At 50.8% G+C, this 22,013-nt stretch overlaps 1 long non-coding RNA gene across 1 annotated transcript; it reads left to right on the top strand.

The window, feature by feature from the left end:
* The first annotated feature begins 9,657 nt into the window (after window positions 1-9,657).
* LOC122174627 (uncharacterized) lies at window positions 9,658-20,849 on the top strand. The gene is made up of 4 exons (XR_010593727.1): window positions 9,658-9,893; window positions 12,639-12,677; window positions 15,779-15,832; window positions 20,698-20,849. It is a non-coding gene; the product is annotated as an uncharacterized LOC122174627 (long non-coding RNA).
* Window positions 20,850-22,013: the final 1,164 nt, after the last annotated feature.

Raw genomic sequence — 22,013 nt, forward strand, 5'->3', positions numbered from 1 at the left:
TGGGGACTTCCATCCATGAGCTGAATTCCTTCCGATCAGTCACAAAAATGCAGCCAGTTGCACTCTCCTCCTGCATCCTTTGCCAGACCCCCAACGGCAAACATGGAAGAGCAAAGACAATCTGCAGACCAAGAAAAGGCATGTCTTGAGCCTCCATCATCTCCTAAATATCCATCATTGTCTTCTAACGAGGCAGTCTCCTCAGCTCCTAATGATTATAGAGCCTTCTAAGAGCTGCTGTCTTGTATAGCTGAGATCCTCAAAATAGAAACCTCAGGAACGAGACCAAGCTCACAATCTTTGACATATTACATTCTTCCTCAGCTGCCAGAATAGCATTGCCAATGAACCATCTAAAACTCTGGGGGAGACCCCAGCAACGTTAGTCCCAACTGCTCAAAAGGCAAAAAAGTACCAAGTAGCACAAAAGGATTTTGAGCAATTTTGCACCCAACACCGGGTTTTAGTGGTCCCTGCAGTTCCCAAGGAGGCCGCACAAAGAGCGCTGCTAAAGGTGAGTACCCACAGAAATCAGATCTCTTGGGGAGAAAAGCTGATTTGTCAGTGCCACTTCCGCTATGAATAGCAAACTACCAAGCTCAGCGTAGTAGCGAGAGAGCCTGGAGCACTGGGATCTGGAGCCTGAACCAGAGGCTGTGAACCAGTCAGGCCCTATATTAAAGCAGATAAGCATCTAGTTGCAGTGGTCCCCAATGCGGTACCTGCGGGCGCCATGGCGCCCACCTACTGACAAGGGAGCGCCCTGCCGCTGAGGAGCGTGGCCGCCAGACAAGCAGCTGCCGAAATGCCACCGAGAAGTGGCAACGTCAAGAAGCGTCGCCACCGAAACGACGCTGCTTCTTGGCGGCATTTCGGCGGCGACGCTTCTTGGCGTTGCCGCTTCTTGGCGGCATTCCAGTGGCAGCTTGTCCGGCGGCTGTGCTCCTCGGCGGCATTTGAGCGGCTAGTCGTCCGGCGCCCGCCACACTGAAAGGTTGGGGACCACTGATCTAGTGCATGAACTTGGCAAAGTTGTTGCTAGTGTACTAGGCAGTAGATATTTACATAAATATAGTCCAGCTAGTATGGATACACCCCAATCTAGTACAAGATACGATGGTTTGACAAAGTGATGAATAGGGATAGTTTGTCCAAGATATCCGGAGCAAGGGGAGGTAACAAATAGATGTCATGAAACCTATAAGGTGGTGCGTAAATTGCTTATCGCAGTTGTTTGTCTCAGTCTATAAGTGTGAGGTACGTACCTCGCCTTTACCCTTTATGTCCTACGGGACAGCAGAGCCACTCGCTGCTGCCTGAGCCACTCCGTGCTACTGGGCACTCGTGTTAGTGAACCTGTAACCATGGAGTCAGGGCACTAGGACTGTGCCTTGAGGGCAATAAACTTGGCTGAGTGCTTTTGTCACCGAACTGTGCCTGTGGTTTTTCTTCTCCCCTAGTTGCTTTCTCCACCTTCTGAAATAAAAAAATGGTCTCCAATACATTCCAAGAACTTGTTGGATAATCTGTGCCCTGCTGTGTTATTTTCCCAACAGCTGTCTGGGTATCTCATGTCCCCCATCATCAAAGTCCTGTGCTTTGGATGATTTAGTTTTTAAAAAAAAGCCGTCTCCACCTCCTCTTCCTCATTGGTAATCTAGAGTAGACTCCTATGCTGACATCACCCTGGTTTTTTACCCCGTTTATCCTTTTACAGAGGCTTTCAACAAGTCTATTTCCATCTCAACCTCAGTGCAAGTGTGTACATGTTTGATATACAAGACACCACCTTCCTTTTTTCCCTGCCTGTCCTTCCTGAGCACGCTGTACCCTTCTGTACCAATATTCCAATCGTGTATTATCCCACTAAGTCTCTGATGCTCACTACAGCAGTTGTGTTTTATTCACTAGTATTTCTGGAGCCAGACTTCCACTCCCAAACGGCCTGCAGTCCCACTGCCTTGCACGGGAGCTTGGCCTGAGCAAGGAGTGCAGGTTTGGGCCATATTGCAGCAATAGGAGATGCTACTGTGCCCGCCTTTACTACATTCCCACCATGGCTTCTCCAACCCAGCCCAGGGCCCAAGCACCATCTCTCTGTGTGGACTGTCCCCTCAGTTACTTACCTGAAGCTCAGGCCAAACAAGGTCAAGGTGTAGCTTATTTTTCTGTGAATAACTGTAATCACCATCTGATACAAGTCTAAAGTGGGGTTTGTCCCCTCCTCCCCACACCGGTCAGCTCCAGCGGTTAGCCGCTTCATGCAGCAGGTAAGATGCTGGTAGCATTCTTGTGTATACACCACCCCTGTGTGTTACAGGGTCACACTGTCCCTAGTAATAGCAAACTGCATCATGTGCAGCTCAGACAGGAGCAGGGGGTCAACTGCAGTAAGAAGAAAATGTGTATTTGAGTATGAATTGAAATGGAACTTTCTGGGCTGGGCCCTGCAATGTCTGAAGTGTCCCCTTTGCTAGGGGGAGGAGGCGACACCCCCTGTCAAGGTTCCCTCCCCACTCTGAACTTTAGGGTGCAGATGTGGGGACCTGCATAAAAGACCCCCTACGCTTATTTTTAACAGCTTAGGTTAACAGTACGCTGCCACCACCAAGCGTTAACCAAATATTTAGGGAGAGCCACTTGGAACTCTGCCTTTCCCCAAATTTCTTCCAAGTCCCTAACCCCCCTTTCCTGGGCAGGCTTGAGAATATCTCCTCCCCACTTAGTCCTGGTGAACACCGATCCAAACCCTTGGATCTTAAAACAATGAAAAATTAATCAGGTTTTTAAAAGAAGAATTTTAATTAAAGAAAAAAGGTAAGAGGAGTACCTCTGTAAAATTAGAATGAAAGATAATCTCACAGACAATCAGATTCAAGACACAGAGGGTTTCCCTCTGGGCAAAACTTTAAAGTTACACAAAGAACCCAAATTTATCCTCCCTCTTATTTGCAAAAGAACTCACAAACAAGAAAATAAAAGTAATCAAATACATTCCTTTTCTAGTATCAGAGGGGTAGCTGTGTTAGTCTGAATCTGTAAAAAGCAACAGAGGGTCCTGTGGCACCAAATTCTTCAGATGCAAGAAGTGAGGTTCTTACCCACGAAAGCTTATGCTCCCAATACTTCTGTTAGTCTTAAAGGTGCCACAGGACCCTCTATTCCTTTTCTAAATACTCACTACCCTATGGGAGTGGGATGGCTTCTTCTTTTTCTGACTCCGGCAAAAGCACACACACAGCACAGACAAAAGACTTTCTCTCCCTTCCAGATTTTAAAGTATTTTGTCCCCTTATTGGTCCTTCAATGCAAAACCGAGCTGGAGCAGAACGCAGTGGCTGCATCTCGCTGGGACTGTGACCCCAGTGCTCTGGGATCTCCAGTGGCTGCCCACGGGTCTCCAGGTGAAGTTCAGGGTGTTGGTTGTGACCTATAAAGCCCCAATCTGTCTGCCACTGGCCTTTCTGAGGAATTGTCTCTCTCCCTGGGCCAGACAGCCACAGCTGCAGTCCCCTCTTTTGTGAGAGGATCCAGTTGACGGGGCAGCTGTGAGGGCTCCCGTGCTGTGGAATTTGCTCCCTGCCTTGGTCAGTTGCAGAGGCGATGTTTGTGGGGAGTATGGGGGGGGTGTCAAGTGCCCCCCCAGATTGGCCTCCTGGGGGCAGGGAGGGAGAGGGGCTCTGCCGTCTCTCCCTGCGCCTCCCCCACCCTCAGTACCTTTGGCTAAATTGGCTGCTCTCCCTGGCAGCCAGGCGGGGAGCAGGACGGAGCCGCATCTGCCTGAGAGCGCCTGGAGGGGAGGCAGTGGGGGCCCGCTCCATGCCTGGGCTCTGCTGCGGGGGGGACGACTCCAGCTCACTCGGCCCCTGTCCCTGCAGCAGGGCCTGGGTGGGGGCCAGCCTGCTGCTGCCCCAGCTGCTGGGGATGGAGAGAGCGAGCCAGAAACGTGCTGGGGGGGCAGGGAGTGGGGAAGAGGGACTCTGGCTCGCTCACCTCGAAAAAATTAGTGGGTGCTTAGCATCCACCAGCCACAGCTGTTGGACAGTGCCACCGATCAACCAATCGGGGCACTGCCAGGGAGAGGTTTGGGGAGAGCCGCGGGTGGGGGCCTCGGGGAGGGGGTGGAGTGGGGGTGGGAAGAGGTAAAGCGAGGGTGGGACCTTGGGGAGGGGGCAGAGTGGGGGTGAGAAGAAGCAGGGGAGAGCCTCAGGGGAGGGGGCAGAGAGGGGGCAGGAAGAGGCGGAGCGAGGGTGGGGCTTTGGGGAGGGGGTGGAGTGTGGGTGGGAAGAGGTAAAGCGAGGGTGGGGCCTTGGGGGAGGGGGCAGAGTGGGGGTGAGAAGAAGCACGGGAGAGCCTCGGGGTAGGGGGCAGAGAGGGGGCAGGAAGAGGCGGAGCGAGGGTGGGGCCTCGGGGAGGGCGTGGAGTGGGGGCAGGGCCTTAGGGAGGGGTAGAGTGGGGGCGGGGCCTGGGGAAGGGTCGGGGTGGAGCACCCCCAGGGAAAAGGTAAACTCAGGCCTATGGGGTCACTTGCTCTGCTAGGGAAACCCAGGCGTTCTCAGAGCTTGCATTGTCTCGCTTGTCTCCTGGTTGATCTGGTTTCTTAATGACTCTTCATGGTGCCCAGACAGGGAGGTGATGCACACGCCTGTGTCTCTTCGCCTGCCATGAGAGCAAAGTTAATTCCCCCCCCTCCGCCCCCAGGTAGCCATGCAACATGTAGGGGAAACGAAGTCATACAAAACATTCCCCCTTCGTCACAAGTCATGTCTCCGTTGCTCCATTATCTTGCCGGGGGATTGATGTCAGACTGACAGGACAGTAATTACCTGGGTCATCCTGTTTACCCCTTTTAGCTTCTTCCAGCCTTCGGGAGCTTCCCCAGTCTTCAAAGACTTATTGAAAATCAACATTAACGGTCCAACAATCTCCTCAGCAGCTCCTCAGCCAAACCAGTTACAAGGAAGCAACCGTCATTTATTGTGACATGCTGCAGTGTCAGGGTGTGGCAGGGGAGGGGGTTATTGTGACACGCTGCAGCCTCAGGTGTATGTGTGTGTGGAGGGGGTTATGCTGAGATGTTACTTTGTCAGTGTATGTGTCTGTATCATTGTGAGATATTGCAGCGCCAGTTACTGTGAGATGCTCTATTGTGTGTGTGTGTTGTGTTGTGGATATTGCATTGTGGGTGTGTAGGGGGTAATTGTGAAATGCAGCGGTGTCGGTGACCATGTTGTTTAGTGCAAGATGCTGAAATGTCACTGTTTTTACTGGTTATTACAGTGCTGTATTCCAAGAAGTGAGGTTTTTACCCTCGAAAGCTTATGCCCAAATAAATCTGTTAGTCTTTAAGGTGCCACCAGACTCCTTGTTGTTTTAGTGCTGCATTTGGTAACCATGTATGTAGGGGGGGAGAGGGAGCGTTATTGTGGGTGCTTCAGTGTAGACACGAGTCTGCGTTTTTTTGAGCTGCTGCAGTCTCACACTCTGTGTTGATTATTGTGAGAGAGGCAGAGTAGGGGCCAGGCTAAGAACGGGGTGTGTATGTGCGGGGAGTGTTGTTGTGAGGTGTGGGGCTGGGCACAGTATACGGGTAGAAGGGGGTGGTGGTGTGAGATGGGGGGTGGTAGTGTGAGGTGTAGGCTGGATGCCATGCAAGGCAGTGGCTCTCAGCCTGTCCAGATAACTCTCCCCCTTTCAGGAGTCTGATTTGTCTCGCGTTCCCCAAGTTTCACCTCACTTAAAATCGACTTGCTTCCAAAATCAGACATAAAGATACAAAAGTGTCACAGCCGCCCTGTTACTGAAACATCGCCGACTTTCTCAATTTTACCATAGAATTATCAAATAAATCCATTGGCATATAAATACTGTACTTCCATGTCAGTGTACCTAGAGCAGCATAAACAAGTCAGTGTCTGTAGGAAATTTTAGTCTGTACAGACTCCACTAGTGCTGTTTATGTAGCCTGTTGTGAAACTAGGCACTTATCTAGCTGTCAATGTACCCCCTGGAAGACCTCTGCGTACCCCCAGGGGTACGGTACCCTTAGATGAGCACCATTGGGGTTGGGGGGCTTATGAGATGTCGGGCTGGACACAGTGGTGGGGGTGCAGAGGTCTGTGAGGACCAGGCTGAGTATAGTGGGGAGGGAAGGAAAGGGTTTTTTTGAGGTGCCAGGCTGGGTACGGAGTGGGGGGCGGGGAGGGTTGTGGTGAAGTGAAGGTTGGATACGGTGTAGTGGATGGGAGTGGGGATTACCGTGCGGTGCAGGGCTGTCTATTATGTGAGGAGGAGCGGTTCTTGTGAAGTGCCGAGCTGGGTAAGGTGTTGGGGGTTGGGAGGGGTTCTCATGCCATGCCGGGCTGGGTATGGTGGGGGTTGCGGGGGAGGGGTTCTCGTGCCATGCTGGGCTGGGTACGGCGGGGGTCATGCTGGCTGCACAGAGTGTGGGGTGGGTGGTATTGTGAGGTTCCATGAGTAGGGCCCTACCAAATTCATGGTCAATTTCACGGTCATGGATTTTTAAAATCATAAATGTCATGATTTCAGCTATTTAAATCTGAAATTTCACAGTGTTGTAGAAGTAGAGGTCCTGACTCAAAAAGGAGTTGTGGGGGGGTTGCAAGATTAGTGTAGGGGCGGTTGTGGAACTGCTACCCTTACTTTTGTGCTGCTGCTGGCCGCGGCGCTGCCTTCAGAGCTGGGCAGCTGGAGAGCGGCAGTTGCTGGCCAGGAGCCAGCTCTGAAGGCAGAGCCGCGGCCAGCAGCAGCACAGAAGTCAGGATGGCCTGGTCTGGTATCGCCACCCCTACTGCCTGCAGAGCTGGGCCCTCAGTCAGCAGCTGCCGCTCTCCGGCCACCCAGCTCTGAAAGCAGCGCCGAAGTAAGGGTGGCAATACCGTGGCCCCCCTAAAATAACCTTGCAACCCCCCTGCAACTCCCTTTTGGGTCAGGACCCCCAGTTTGAGAAATGCTGGTCTCCCCTGTGAAATCTGTGTAGTTTAGGGTAAAAACACACAAAAGACCAGTTTTCACGGTCCGTGACGCGTTTTTCATGGCCGTGAATTTGGTAGGGCCCTATCCATGAGAAGTGCCACCTGGGGTGGGTTGCTCGTGAGAAGTCCAGCTAAGCAGGCTGTGGAGCCAGCGTCTGTGTCCTTATCTGGGCACTCCTTGTGTCTGTGCAGTGTCCGAGAAGTGTGACTGCCCAGGCATGCCAATCCAGGCAGCCCCTACAGCGATTGTTGCCACACTGGCCTTTCTCAACGTGTGCGCCCTCGCCATCCTGCTCCTGTCGGCAGCCTTCGTCCTACGCCCGGCTAGGGGGCAAAGGTGAGTGACCGCTACAGTAGTCCCGCATCATCAACACTAGGATGGAGTTGGTAATGCCATGTGCCCTGCCGCCATACACTGGACAGAGCTGGACGCTGAGCCCACGGCGTGCCAGCACCTTTAAGACCCTCGATAGGCAAAGTCCACTGGGTTCCTATTAACCATTCCAGTACCGGGCCTGGCTGAAAGGAAAGGGGCCGGTGACACAGCATCCCGCCGGTGTATATTTCTGGGAATTCGCATCACCCCCCCGTGCAGCCCCTCTTTGCTAATGAGTATATTTTGTTTTTAAGGCTACCCGTCAAGGAAGCTAACAACTCCCCTGCTGTCCCGTAAGTCACACAGAGACAGTGTTAATGGCAGTAAGTATGGCTGGAGCAGGGGAAGGAGAATCCTCTGTCTTCCCAGGAACTGTGATTTCAGGCCCTGGCTGCAGAGTCCAACCTGCCACAGGCTGATGGAAAGGGCAGGTTGTCTCTGCACAGAGTATTGCTAGAGCATTGGGCAAGGGACTGACTTCATACAATCAGACTGCAGGTAGTAGAGATCTTTAGCTTGCAATCTCAGGTCAGCGCCAAGCACCTGTGGTGTTCAGTGTACAATAAATACCTCCAGACAGGCATTTTGAATAGTAGGAAGCCTTTAAATTTGGGCTCTTGTCCTTGACAGGCCTACTTTTCACTGCTGACTGGTATCTTGCTAAAAACTGTCTGTTTGCAATGCACTTGGCCGAGAGATTCGGTGCAGTGGGGAGATGGTTTAACATTGCTGCTTTTAGTTTACTAGTCACATGCTAACTGAAAGTTGACATGCCATGAATAGAAACCTGACTGATGTATTGGGCTGAGAGCACACACACACAAGCCTGATTGCTGCATGGAGTGGGCTGGGTGCATATAAAACTTTCTCCATCAGGTGCTACGCTCTCTGTGAGATTTTATCCTATAGCAGACGATCGCTTGTGTACAACTCCTGGAAGAAAACAGTAGCTGTATTTTTACTGTCATGGGTCCATCCTCTCCGTGCCCAAATCACAGCCTCAAATAAGCATTAAAAAACATAGGCAATTAATACACAAAAGTATTATCGGGAAAGAGTTACGTGTTACTGCACATGCAACATGCCTGAACCAAAACCACAAATGCAAGGCAATTAAAAGTTGAGCCATCTAACAGTACATACCCTCGGCTTCTGCCAGCACAGACACACACCTGACCCTTACCACAACTACTGTGCACCAGAGCTCATGTACCACAGCTTTCACTCCGTCCCCCGGGGATCCCAGCCTTCCATCACCCCCACTTTAGTCACCCTTCTCCACACGAGCCATGACCAAGCTGCCTCCTCCCAACACAACCAACTACAACAAACACCCACAACTACTAGTGTTGAGGAAAAATTAGCTAGGATAGGGGAGGTGTTCAAAAGGGTGAAAGTGGGGCAGAGTTAAGGTTGCAGTGCATGGTCTGTGGTGTACTGCAGTTGTAGTAGTGGTAAGTTGTGTGTTGTAGTGTATAGGAATTGGCTGGATTCCTTTTAATGATTTGGGAGCCCTCTATGGCCCTCTCTGTCTTCTATTGCAGAAGTCCCGAGAACCTGACAGAGCCGCAGTTGCAAGGCCAGGAAGTTTGTGTATAGTTAGTAAACACAGTGATTTAGAATCCAACAGTGTGCACGTGATTTCCTTGCATTGTTCATATTGTGTAAAGAACAAGGACACGGCATGTACTCGTGGGTGGAGGAGCAGAGGGCATGTCTCAATAGGTGGCTTAACTATTATTTCCTTAGGTTTGTGTCAGGCATGTGTGTGTAGCAACCCACACTGCTTCACTCAAGCTTTTGGGTTTGTATGCAGTGCGGCGCCAATGTGCTTCTGCTTTACAGATCAGATCCGGGTCGCAAAGACACTAAATTCTCCGTAGGCTTTACGTTCCTTTCGCATATCTGCTGTACTGAGAGCCTGGGCAGTGGGGAAAAGTCTGAGGGGATGGGTGGGGGGAATATGGAGGGTCAGTGTGTGACATTTGCCTTCTGAGTAGGGTGACCAGATGTCCCGTTTTTAAAGGGACAGTCCCTTTTGGGGGACTTTTTCTTATATAGGCCCCTATTACCCTTCACCCCCTGTTCCGTTTTTTCAGAGTTGCTATCTGGTCACCCTACTTATGAGTCAACTGAAGTACTGAGCTGGGAGGGCCCCCTCTCGGCCAGCGTAGCTAGGCTTAGGGGAGCCCGAGGGAGGGAGGTGGGAGACAGGAGTTCCCTGGGGCTCTGTCACACTTCTTATCCTGCTAACTTGGCCGAGCTGGCAGCCTGCGTGTGTGAGGCCCTTCGGCTGGCAGGAGAGAGAATGGGATGGCACCGCAGGATGGCAGCTAGGAGCCTGGTGCCTGCTGGAGTGGGTTATGCCGCCCCATGGGGTGCCAGCAAGTAGGAGAGCAATAGGTGCGACTCCCCTGCTCCCGGCTTGGTGCAGGCTGGGGTGCTGAGACCTGTGTGTGTTGTTTCAGACCCCGTCCCGAGAGTGTGTACATGGATCCCAGTGAACTGCACCCAGGACCCAAGTGAGTGGGAAGAGCAAGAGATGGGGAATCTCCGATGCAAAGGGTTTTATAAACGTTGGCGTTTGTCCTTTCCTGCTTCTTTGTGACGGATACAGGGGCCCAGAGGGGCCCATTCCAAAAAGGCAGGAGAGTTCGGGTTGTTTTTTCTCTTAGCAAAACTGAGTATGTGTCTACAGTGTCTGACACTGTCCTGAGTGTCAGTCTGGCCTACCTGGCTCCTGGAGGAGCCGCTGGCTGGGGGTGTGAGGGAATGGGGTGCAGGGTGCCATTGGGGATGGGCAGAGGGGGAACCGGCCCCCCCGGAGTTTCATACCACACCACAGCGAAGTGCAAACAGGAAAGTGAACAGTTGCTCCGTGCTCTCGACGGAGGAACCCGAAGCTCTTAGTTGTGGGCTGAGATTTTGAAGTTGCTGTTGGCACAGGGCTGTCCCCGAGCAGCTGGACCAGCAGCTCCCCTCATCCCCTGGCTCCAGGTGATGGGAAACGTTTCCCCGGCTGTGTCGGCTGCTCCGTGACCAGGAGTGGGCGAGCTGTGTCCTCTGTAACTGGGGGGATCTGCTGAGCTGTGCCTCCCCTGAAGGGGCTGCCCCACTGGGACTGGAGTCGGGGCTTGTATGGCTCTGTCTGCCCCCAGGATCCCACCCCTTTGCTGTACGAGTCTAATGAGGTTCCCAAATGCCCCCTCCGGCTGGGTGGCTGAGAGCCTGTGCGCCGATTAGAAACCCACTTCGATTTCCACCAGGCTGCACCTAGCACCCAGCTGCTGATTCTCCTGCAATTATTGCAGGAAAATCATCTGCAATTGGGCCTGCCTACGCCCGTCAGCCCCTGGAGCCAGCAGCAGGGCTAGCAGCCCCGTGACCAGCGGGGCACTCAAAGCACTTTGTGTGTAAATAGCTCCTTGTTCCCCGGCTGATAGGATGAGAGCCAGGATAGAGCAGTTTCTAGCTAGCCTTGGCGGAGAGAAGAGACTTGTCCGGTGCCGATCTCCTTAAATCTTTCCCACAAAGCTGATCCGTTTTATTTTCAGTGTAACAGTTGGTGCTTCCCAAACAAGTCAGTTGCTCGGCTCCTGATAGAAATCAGAGGAAGTTTTTGTACAGCCCTCTGCTTCTCAATCAGAAAATAAAACTGTTTTCTTCCTTGGATTAGTCTATGTACTCCTGGGACTTTTTTTTTTTTTCTTAATTTTTGGCACAATTCCTGGAGGGCTCTTAATTCTACAGAGTTGTTACAGGCTTGGAACAGGTCTCTTTACTAACTTTCTTAATATTTCAGTGTGTCATGAAATGACCTTGTTTAGAGGGCAAATTTTCTTAATAACATTTAAGACGTATAGGGTCATATTATGTTTTCATTAAAGCATGGTTAAGAATCATCCAGTTTGGTCACTGTAGATACATACTCAGGATTTCTATATTACATGATAGGACTGATCAGTTTCCAGTGGTTAAAAAAGGCTTTTAGATCAGTCGTTTGTAAATGCAAGTTCAATTTTTAAATCCATTTTTATGTTTTGAATCTTTACACGTTGAGTACCTTGAACGGAAGTGTGTTTGCATTTGTGCAGGAGAAATATCAAATGAATTGTATAAACAGATTACAATGTTTAAGACTTTATTTCTAATTACTGAGTAACTTTATAGGAAAAGAAAACACATTGCCACTGAAAAAAGGTGATAACATTATTGGAAATGCCCCTTCAGGTGTCTTACAGCTGATAGGAAACCCGTGTTGGCCAATCTGTTGTAATATTTTCTTTCCAATTTTATCACTTTAAAAGCTTTATGTCTTTCCTTTTTTAAAGCTAGTGCCAAAAGGAATTTGTTCTCTAATTTTTTAGTTATTCCATGTTTGAGGGGAAACTCAACGACTTTAGACTGCATAACTCTTTAAGGAGAAATGAGATATACAAATTAAGAGTGCATATATTTGCTTGTTTATAATTTTCCAGAAGGTAATAGAAATGAAAATTTAAAAATTATGTGGGTGCTTGAGGGTGATTGATGTGATGTTGCAAGGACAATGATATTGAGCAAATATTCTGCATGAATTTTATTTACCAGTTAAAGTGATTAGTTCTTGTATTAAGGCTCCAAAACTGGTACCTCAAGGCTTGGGATTGGGAATATCGTGCTGTATTCTCTCCTGATTGTTCTAAATTTACATATAAACTTAAAATATGGCTTTACTTGGTGTTTATATATATTTTTTCTTTCTTTATATAGGAATTAGATACAGTGCTCCTGTCAGCTAATTTATAAGTCATCTGCCCCCGCCCCCTCCCAAAAAGCTAGAGTTTTCAGGTGCCTAAGAAGCCCCTAGAATCACAGTTAAAGTTGCGCCCCACCCCAAAATCTGAAATGACAGCCCTGGGGTGCCTCTGACATGGTCACTGGAAGCTCTCCCTTATCCAGTCCTTATCCTCATGAATGGGGAAGGCAGGGCAGAGTGTGCATACATGGTCAGGGACTATGCGCATCGGCATGGGGAGGGGAGGCTGGCTTGGGAGGCCTGGCCCTTGGATGGGGACGGGCAGGCAGGGGTGAGCACTTGCATGCAAGGAGGGAGAAATGGGGCCATGAGCCAGTCTCTCAGTTAAGATGTTGTCTGAACTATGAACAAGTTTGCAGGCTCGTGGCTTGGCCCCTGATAGCCCATTTGTGGGATATTTCCCACTGGGTGTGGCTACAGTCCAGGGCACTGGAGTTGTACCTCACATATTTTTGCTCTTATCGTTCAGGAAACGAAGTCCTCTGAACAAATACGAGCAGCCGAAAATGTAAGCACCCGTGCGGCTTTGGTGGTCTGCAGCCAGTTCCTAAGGAAGGGTGGGAGGTACCTGGTAGCCTGAGATGAGATATTCAAAATTGTAAAGGGTATTGATGGGTATTTCAGGCCTCAGGTTCCACCTATAGTTATTAAACCTGACAGGAGGTGGGGGAATGGCTTCTAGATTCTGTATACAGCAGAACTTCAGCGTTCCGACCCCCTCGGGAATGGACGTTGTTCGTAATTCTGAACAAAAAGTTCTGGTTGTTCTTTCAAAAATTTACAACTCAACATTGACTTAATAGAGCTTTGAAACTTTACTATGCAGAAGAAATATGCTGCTTTTAGCCATCTTAATTTAAACAAACCAAGCACAGAAACCATTTCCTCGCCTTTTTTAAACTTTCCCTTTATTTTGTAGTAGTTTCCATTTAACACAGCATTGGACTGTATTTGCTTTATTTATTTGGTCTCTGCTGCTGGCTGATGGAATACTTCCAGTTCCAAATGAGGTGTGTGGTTGACCGGTCAGTTTGTAACTCTGGTGTTTGTAACTCTCAGGTTTGAAACTAAATAAAGTAACCACCATTGTCATGAGGCTCACCAAGACTCAAAGTAGGAGCTCTCCCTGTTGTATATAATAGCAGACGCTGGTCCTTGTGCTGTACACGGTCCTCCTGCTTAACCAAGAGAGCAAACTAAATAGAGCCAACTTGCTGCAACATCACTGAAATCCAAGAGGGTCACATCAGCCAATTTGACACACAACAGAGTTAAAGAAACTCCGGAAAATGTTGCAGCAGGTTCCCATGGTGTCATCCTGATTGATCTGGAACAAGGCGTAGGAGGGTACAGGGACCAGAGACGGTTGGATCTGGATGGCACAAGATCACCATCACTCCTGTCATCTGTCGCTGTGTTGAAAGCACAGCTTCCCATTTCTCCCTGAGGCTGTCCCCACTCTCTCTGTGTCTCCAGGGAGGAGAGAAGAGTTTGGAAGCAACCAATCAGAATGCACTCCACCCCTGTAGGCCAGGCGAAGGGGTAGCGGGATGGGTTCCCAGTATATGAGCTTTGGCAGCCATTAGATTTAGGGCAAAGATCAGAACACTTACAAGAAGTAGCATCTAGTGCAGGGGTAGGCAACCTATGGCACGGGTGCCGAAGGCGGCACGCGAGTTGATTTTCAGTGGCACTCACACTGCCCGGGTCCTGGCCACCAGTCCGGGGGGGCTCTACATTTTAATTTAATTTTAAATGAAGCTTCTTAAACATTTTTAAAACCTTATTTACTTTACATACAACAATAGTTTAGTTATATATTATAGACTTATAGAAAGAGCCCTTCTAAAAACATTAAAATGTATTACTGGCATGCGAAACCTTAAATGAGAGTGAATAAATGAAGACTCGGCACACCACTTTTTAAAGGTTGCTGACCCCTGATCTAGTGTAAGGGCCACAGTTTGGGAATTACAGAAACAGGATTGATTTTTTTGTATTATGAGTTGCTAGAGCAGGGGTGGCCAACCTGAGCCTGAGAAGGAGCCGGAATTTACCGTTGTACATTGCCAAAGAGCCCCAGTAATACGTCAGCAGCCCCCCATCACACCCCCTGCTCCCAGCGCGTCCCACCCACCGGCAGCACCTCCTCCTCCCTCCCCGCACCTCTCGATCAGCTGTTTTGTGGCGTGCAGGAGGCTCTGGGGGGGAAGGGGAGGAGCAAGGGCACGGCAGGCTCCGGGGAGGGGGCAGGAAGGGGTGGAGTGGGGGCAGGGCCTGTGGCAGAGCCAGGGGTTGAGCAGTGAGCACCCCCGGCACATTGGAAAGTTGGCGCCTGTAGCTCCAGCCCCGGAGTCAGTGCCTAGACAAGGAGCCGCATGTTAACCTCTGCAGAGCCGCATGTGGCTCTGGAGCCCCTGGGCTATAGGGAAGTATCCAGTCTAAATCTAGTGCCAATTCTAGGGACAGCCACCAGGGGGCGCAGAGTCTGGCAGTGAGGTGCCATTCTCTGGGCTGCTGTTCCCCAGGGGGATGGAGCTGGGGAAACAGGCGACCGTGGGAGGTGGTGCAGGATTTGCAAACAGGAGACTGATACATGCTTTTCTGCCCCTTGTTTGCTGGGCCTGGCTCTGGCAGGGATGCAGCCCTGAACTGAAGCCTGTTTGTAGGCTGGGACTTGCAGGCTAATATGCTACATCAAAGGGAGCTTCCAGCACGTTAGCATGGCGCTTCCTGCGTGACCAGAGCTCCCTGGCCAGACAAACCTACCTACCTCCCCCATCCAGAGCACAAGGGAAACGCTGGAGCCTTCAGGGACCCCTGAGGGAAGCTGGGCTGGGGAGCTTTGGGGTCATCACTAATGCCTTTCACTTCAACCTGGGCTCACTTGTACCACCATTCGTTTTTGCCTCATAGCCCTACATTCCCCTCCGCTCTCCCGTGGCGTGCAGGGCATGGGGTGAGGGCAAGGAAAGGGAAGAATGGGGGTGGCTGGGAGAACCCCGGAGAACGATGGAGGAAAGCAGGGGTGTTAGGGAACAGGCGGGAGGGGCTGTACAGTATTTTCACAGCGTGCAGGGACGGATGCCCTGGCAAAGGGCTACTCTCCCTGCCCCGCACGATTAGTGTCTGGTCAATGTAACTGGGGAAGAGCATCTGCTGGCCCACCTCTGCTAGCTGCTTGGTGTGACAGATCTGACTGGGACAGGGGAGGAAACGTTTTAGACAAACCTCTTGTGACTGCCCTTGTCCCCGCTCTGGGTGGCACTACAGCTGGGCTGCCCCGTGGGTCGTGCGGTCAGAGGTTGTCACATTTGATCCTCCCTGTAGTGCTGTGGAAATTCAGCTCCTGGGAGCTTCTCCTACGCATTTTCTGAAACCTGTACAATACATACAGGTGGGGCGCAAGTCACCCATGCCCGCACCTGCCTCCCAGCAGAGCCCTGGTTTGCTGTCCCAGTCAGTCCCCCTTGGAGCTGGTGCCATGGGGAAAGCACCCCCTGCTGGCCGCTGATTCTCTGGTGGGAGATGGGAAGCGGCTCCTGCCGTGCTGGCTTTTCCCCGTGCTGCCTTGACGCATATGGTGACACTCTTTTCTGTCTGTTCCAGAGCCCTTCCGGAGCCAGCCTGTGACACCCTTACTGAGCTGAACTGTGCACCGAGGTGAGTACTAGAAATGGGGCTTCTGTCCACAACCTGTAACTGCCCTTGCTGCTTTCCCTCGGTGTGCTGCCTGACACCCTCTCCCCAGGCCCCCGCTGGCCTAGTTAGCATGGTTTGGGGAGGAGATGGCATTCCTCTTCTTATCTCCTCCTGTAAGGCCAGAAACCAGTTTCCTTCTCTGTGAGGCACTTCTGGCACCAATCCAGTGGCAGGAATGGTAAATGAAAGCCAAGGGTATTTGGCATGGGCTATTGAAACTCCCCGAGCTGGATAGCTTGTTTGGTTAGCACAAAGGATGATAGAATCCTACGTGAGAGAGACACAGAGTTCCTGTTTCTTAGCCGAAAAGCTGCTAGGGCTTCTCACAACTTTTCAGCTGGAGTTTCTGAAAGTCCATGTCTCGGAACGGTCTGCCCCCTCCTCCCTGACCCCCGTTTCTTTTTGCTATATCCCACTTGCGTTTGATCTGGAAGAGAAGGGTTAACTCAATGCATCATCTAGCTCCTCAAACCCGGCACAGTAATAATGGGGTTCTTCCCTTTGCTCAGCCTTGGTTAGCTTAGCTTGTCAGCTGTCTGGGGCAGGGACAGTCTGGTGCTCTGGGTTTGTCCAGCAGCTGTCCACGGTTCTACTGCAATGCAAATAAATAACCCCAATATAACACACAGGTTTGGGGGGAGTTTTTGTTTTCTCTTCCTCTTGCAATCTTTACGAGGATCCCGATTTACATTTCCTAAATCCCATTGACCACCTTCAGGGCTTGAATTGAAAGCTCACCAGTATGTGCTTTTCCTTCAGGCATTTTTGGAGGGGAATAGTTTCATTCCCATGAAAATGGAAGGAGCCCTTATTGACTGTGATACAGCAGAGCCTATAGGTTACTATCTGAAGCTCTCCAGATTGGTATAGAATCATAGAATATCAGGGTTGGAAGGGACCTCAGGAGGTCATCTAGTCCAACCCCCTGCTCAAAGCAGGACCAATCCCCAGACAGATTTTTACCCCAGATCCCTAACTGGCCCCCTCAAGGCTTGAACTCACAACCCTGGGTTTAGCAGGCCAATGCTCAAAGCACTGAGCTATCCCTCCCCCGCAGCTGTCCTTTCTCTCTTTGTACCACTCCTGCTTTTCCTTGATGGTAGCGGGACCAACTCTCTGAAATGCAAATCTGATCCCTGTGCAAGATGTTTCCCAAGGTTGGGGGAATGCTTTGGCTTTTGAGTCAGTTCTGAGAGGTCAGTAGGGGTAAGAGCAGGTCTCGGTGGTGGCTGCAGCCTTTATCCTACCAGCTGCTATTCGGGAAGCAGCCGGAGGCACAGGCTGTTGGGTCAGACAGGAGGTCTGACTCTGCTCTCATTTGATGTCATGAGAGTTACTTCTAATGTGCACCCGTCCATTCCAGCGTTCACCAGAGTCCGCTCCAAAGGCTGCATTTTGCAGCCTGCTGCACTGAAGCCAAGGTTCTAATTCTTACACCTAGAACCCGTCTGCCAGGGGTATCGGGGACTTGGCAGCAGCAGGGCCGGGTTCGATGTCTAGCGGTTCCTGTTAACATTACAAAACAGAACCGGCTCAAGCCCTACCATGGAATCTGGGAAAACTAACCACCACCCTGGGCACTTCTAAGCGGCAATATTTTCCCACTTGCAAGCACTGAGTCTGCGTAACAAAAGAAAATGTTTGTAAAAACGGAGAGGGAGCCCAGTATTAGTTTGGAAAAACGCTGCAATGATTCAAAAGTAAGTGATCATAAGTAACCCCCCCACACCCCAATATCTTGGACAATAGTCCCTTGCCTCAGTTTCCCAGTTTGGGGTGCAAAAGTCTGACAGACAAATGTCCCTTTAACACGCCACTCCCCTTTCCCACCGCTGCATCCCACAAAAACAACAAGGAGTCTGTTGGCACCTTAAAGACTAACAGATGGCTGTCCAAAGTCAGCAAAGTCCCAAAGTTCATGTGGGTTCACTACCCGCCTCTGAAGGGAAGGTCAAGCAATGCCCCTGCTGCTGCTGCTTGCTGCCTCTGCTCTCGCTGTGACGTTGTGTTCTCAGGTTCCACCACTCTGCCCACTTCATCGAGATTTTCTCGCTCAGCGATTTCACTGGGTAGTGGGGAACCTCACTGCTACTGCAACGCTGTCCCCACCCTAGGTGATGGTCTAAGGTTCAGCCTTGGGATCACTGAGCAGAAAGAAACAAGGACTCTGACTTGAGTCTGATCGGCACAGTCTTTAAACTCTGGCGAGTCAAATGGTGCACCGCCCTGTAAGAACGCCTGCCCCACCTGCTCTGACTTTTGCTTGGATTTGGCATCACTACCTCCTGCTAAGTGAATGAGATTAAGTCTAGGGAGACCCCCTCTCAATTAGGCCCTATTAAGTACAGTTCTGCTGCCTGTTAGTCATACAATAAGAATAACAACATTTCATTACCTCTGCATGCAAGACTACAGTGAATTTTTACCCAAAACAGCCAAAATGGAATGGATCGCTTTGGCAAAGTCACCCAGACAGAGCACGTGTGTCTGAGAATACAGTCTGTTCCTGAGGTGTTTTCTTCCAGTTCAGCAGTGGATGTCAGGGAAAACCTCTTTCAGACCCGAGTGTACAGAGGTGTATTTTGAAATATTTTCTACAATTCCCACATTTCCCATAGGTTCTGTTTCCATTCTCCCTAAATATCAGAGCGACAAGATAGGGAAGGGAATATCTTTTATTGGACCTCCTCCTCTTGGTGAGAGAGAGAGAGAGAGACTGTCAAGCTTACACAGAGCTCTTCTTCAGGTCTGGGAAATGTACAAAGCTAGATACAGGATACAGGGGAACAAATTGTTTAGCATTTAACACAGATTTCAGGGGATCATTCCAGGTGAAGTCCAGGTCTGTCAAGGTTGTGGACAAAACGACCATCTGGGTTTCAAGGAACACAGGATGCCTAGGAGAGAGCTGGGGAAGGAACTCCCAGCTCAGTGCAAGGTGGAACACATGGCTTATTACACCAATCTGTAACCCACTAACCCCCTCTTTTTGTCCTACGACTGCAGAGCTGTTAACGGGCCACTCTGCCTTGAATGGTCCCTTATAGCGCGTGTGGTAACTACTTATGCTAAACAATCTGTTCCACCTTCAATTTTGCTGTGATGCTCTGAGTACCTGTCCCAGCCCTCAAGAAGAGCTGTGTGTGGCTCGAAAGCTTCTCCCTCTCAATAACAGACGTTGGTCCAATAAACTATATTAGCTCCCCCATGTTGTGTCTCTAATGTCCTGGGACCGACGTGGCTACAACTACCCTGCAAACGCAGGCAGCAAGCTACAGATCCGGTCAGTGAACAAGCCTGAGATGTGCACGGCAGAGGAAAGGGATGTTTGGGGATTTACGAACACTAGATCAGCATCTGTCCATGTGATGACTTCAAAGCATTCAGCTGTTACACCCATGCCTGCCCGGGGCAGTTGCAAACCTTGGTTGTTAATTTCTCCTAGCAGAACTGCAAGATGGTTTATCTGAAATGCACAGCCAAGGCCTTGGGCCACGTGGGCGTTCTCGGTGTGGGTATATTACTGTGAATTAGTGGTGTACAAGAAAAACTAGGGAGACCAAGAATGGGAACTTGCATAGACAACTTCAAGGGAAGTATAGACTTCAGCTGCTACTGTTGAACCCAGTAGCCACAAGCATTAGAATAACTTTGAGCAAAACAAACCCCACCTGAATGGCAGAGTGTGATGCTTCTCTGGGCACCCAGCGCTGAGAGTCACCTTCTTGCGACTTGTCTCCAGCGTGAGGGAGTCTTGCCTGTGCCAACTGCATGTCAGCTCCCTGACACTGTCAGCCATTCAAACGCAGTCCTGTCCCTTGCCAATAGATGCACCCAGCCCCGGAGTCCCTTCAAAGTGTCCCCCTCTGGTGTCCTGCTCTGATCACAGGATATCCACAGAAATTCCAGATCCTCCATTCCCCAAGGGACAGTGAACTGCAGTTTATCGGTTTTACCATAGACCACTGCTCCTGTATCACGCACAGCACTGGAGTTCAATTATAGTAAAACATAAGGACATTTGTTTAAGAAAGAAGAGAGATTCAAATGGAAACAAGTGAGAGTGCTGGTAACTAATGGTTACATAGAAACTAACACAATGCAAATTAGGGCTGATACTTAATAGTTCCCTCTCCTATCTAATAATGTAGATTCTTGCAAAAGACTGAACGTTGGGGGCAGCATTTGCTGGCCCTAAGGAGCCAGAACCCACTCTTTCATGAGGCAGCCCTGCGTATCCAGGTGTCTCCTCAGTGAATGGATACAAAGGGTCTTTCTCGAGCCTGTCAGACCTTTGTCTTTATTCACAGACAGAGCGATGCCCTCGCTGTCATATTGTTCCTCCTCACTGCCAAGTGGTTTTGATCTTTATCGTTCTCTTTGATGGTTTTCCATTGCCTTTTCTGGGTTGTTGCAGGGGTAGACAATTGAGTCATATGTTACATAACATGACAATTCCTTCCTGCTTGAATGGGCCATCACCAGGACATAGGCTTCCCTGCTGCTGCTTTCTCTCCGCAAGACCGTACTTTTCAGAATAGTTACATTCTTCCTTAAATACAACCTGTACACACATCTCCCCCTAACTGAGTATTGCTAAGTTACCAGCTTTCAGTGCAGACCTCACATGCTAACCTTAAAGGATAAATATCAGGAAAGTGGTGTATTAGGTGTAGTGAGTTTGTCAGGTCTGAGGAATTGCTTGAAAAGAACAGCGAACCCTTTGCCAGCTGGCCCCCATGGAGCTCTGTGCAACACAGCATCCAGGTGAAATTTATACAGACACAGAGCGCCAGGGGGAACTGACCTGTGTTTTTCCCCCCCAGCATGGAAGAGGAGCCCATTTACGAAGAAGTGAATTGACAGCAAACTCAACAGACCAATGCTTTTGCCAGGAAAGCCCTCAGCAGGGAGCCTGCACCAGCCTCACCTCCCAGCGGGGAGGGTGTTGAAAGCTCTTGGGTCTAGCAATTAAAGCAAGGTGTGTTTCTGGGTCCTGTCTCTGCTCTCCTCACGCCAAGGGCGCTGTGCTGGGAACGGCCCTCCCCAGCCGCTCAGCAGCTTTGGGGCAGGTTTGTTTGGAAACCAGGGCAGCGACTCCTGAGTCAGCAGGTGGGAAATTAAACTGGCAAACCTTCCAGAAGGAGCGGGGGGAGGGAGAGGCGAGAGGGCCAGAGAGTGTGTGCACACACCCATGTGCGTGTCCAGGAGGTCAAACTGGGGCACAGGGAATGAGGCAACTAGGCAACAATCCCGGTAAACCAGGCAGCAGGGGAGGGCAAGAGTAGCAGAAGGAGCTTTCCACAGTTCTGATTGTGCTACCCCCCCCAACACAGCTCAGAGTTACCCTCCAAGGGAGCAGCCACCACTGGTGCAAGGAGGAGGAGAGGTGGAGGCTGGGGCAGGCAGCACAGGACATGGGGGTGGCTTTCTGAGTGCTCAGCACCCACGGGGGGGGGGGGGCAATTTGAGCGTGCTGAGAGCCCAGCTGCTCCCCCGTGATAGGAGCACCGTGCAGGCTGCACTCTTGAAAGTCTGGTCACTTCGTTTGGTGCCTAGACAGAAGCGGAGCTTTTCAGCCTCTGGACCTTTGGCTGAATGTTCTGGACACTCCTGCTAGAGCCCCACCAGCAGGTTTACTGGACAGTCACGCTTAGAGAGGTGGCCAAGGGGCAAAGCGTCTGCACCAGCTACCCAGGCTCTGCCTCCCTTGCACTTAAATGCCCACGGCTGGCCTGCGGCAGCTGGGTCAGGCTTGCGGGGCTCAGCCTACAGCTCTAACATTGCTGTGTAGCTGTTTGGGGACCCGGCCAGCTCCAGCCTGAGCCCCCCGTCTGCACCAGTTTTACAGCCCAGGCCCTGCTACCCTGGGTCAGCCGACATGGGCCAGCTGTGGGTGTGTAATCACAGCACAGACCTCCCCTTGGAGGGAGATGCAGCTTTCTGTCTAGGTCCTTCTGCAGCCCCCCCCCCATATGAGCCCTTCCCCCAGACCGAGTCATTTTCTGCTGGGGAAGGGAGAGGCAGGGTAGAGGAGGTGATTTGCCCAAGCTCCTCCTGGAAGCCTGAGGCTGTGCTGGGAACTGAGCCCAGCTCTCAAGTCCCCCTCCAGAGCCCTGGCCAATAGCACCTCATTCCTAGC

Source organism: Chrysemys picta, chromosome 18 (genome assembly GCF_011386835.1).
Source record: "Chrysemys picta bellii isolate R12L10 chromosome 18, ASM1138683v2, whole genome shotgun sequence".
NCBI lineage: Eukaryota > Metazoa > Chordata > Testudines > Emydidae > Chrysemys > Chrysemys picta.